Source organism: Mus caroli, chromosome 8 (genome assembly GCF_900094665.2).
Source record: "Mus caroli chromosome 8, CAROLI_EIJ_v1.1, whole genome shotgun sequence".
In the NCBI taxonomy this organism is placed as follows: Eukaryota; Metazoa; Chordata; class Mammalia; order Rodentia; family Muridae; genus Mus; species Mus caroli.
Window position 1 is genome coordinate 15060631 of NC_034577.1, and position 1278 is coordinate 15061908.

A 1278-nucleotide genomic window follows, 5' to 3' on the forward strand; every position below is an offset into this window, starting at 1 on the left:
AACCACAGTGAGAGTCCCTTAAAGGAAGAGAACCTCCAAAATGGCTTCTTCCATCATGTCATTTATTGATTCCTTTAGAAATACTAATAAATCATTTAAAATTTAAATAGCTTTTATATATTAAAAAATATTTTTAAACAACAATAAGTTAGTAAGAATAATGGTCCTGTTTGTTTTTATTCNTGCCTATCTCCTTGTTGTCAGGTGTAAATAAAAGACACCNGGTGTCCATATCTATCGCTGTAGTTAGCCTGCGGCCCAGTTGTTGTTTGGTTTGTGANCTGAGACTGNGAGGTGAACGCACTTACATTAAGCATCCTACTGGGCTGATAGACTGATTAGACCTTATCTGAACTGTGGAGAATGGAATGCTACAGATCAGGAGCCCGATTATCTTGAGCTATCCTTAGCTCTCTAAACAGCCATTTACTGCTCATCGCTGTGAGTGACTTAACATCCTTATGATATTAGGTCAATGCTTTTGCAATGTACAAACAAGGCTTACAGCTCCCATACCGCAAAGGCTAAGAATGTCATCAGATAACANCGGGAGCCTTATGGCAGAGACTTATCTACCTCCCAGTAGCCTGACTACTTGATGCATCAACCAACNTATCTGAAAAGCAACTTGACTGATCACTTTTGTTTGAGTTACTGTAAAAACAGGAAACTGTTACCATGTTGGTATTTGGTGGTAACCCAAATCTGTGTCCCCTGCCATGGCCACTTGGATTTGGCACCAGAACAAATGAGCTGTTATTAATTTTGCAGAGAGGGCTGTGTATTTTGCATCAGCTGGTTGAAGTCAACAACAACAGCAAGTCTGGCCTCATTCAGATGTGTAGAGTAAAGGAGAGCAGTTTAGTAGCCTTTTCAAATAACACCTCCCATATTACACCAAAAAGTCAGAGCTTCTTCAGAATGAGGTAATTTTCATATTGTTACACTTACAAATATAAGAACCATATACCCTCTAGGCTTGGGATATTTAGAAACTATTCACTGAGTTAGGCAATTGAATGTTAAAACATTTCATTATACAATATTGGAAAGCCCCAAAGGTTGTGAAGACAAGTGTTGGTGATAAGGAATGCTAAGAAGTGAGAAGGGGGGACCAAAAAGGCCACTGGCAGTTACCTGTGTCCCAGATCCATTGGGGACATAGTGCATAAAGCTGTGTGTGAGCTTCCTCTAGTCGATGTGGTATGCTCTATCTACATCCTTTTTCATACTGACAGCAGGTGCCTTCCAGGTCTGGAGACCCATTTGGGACCTAGA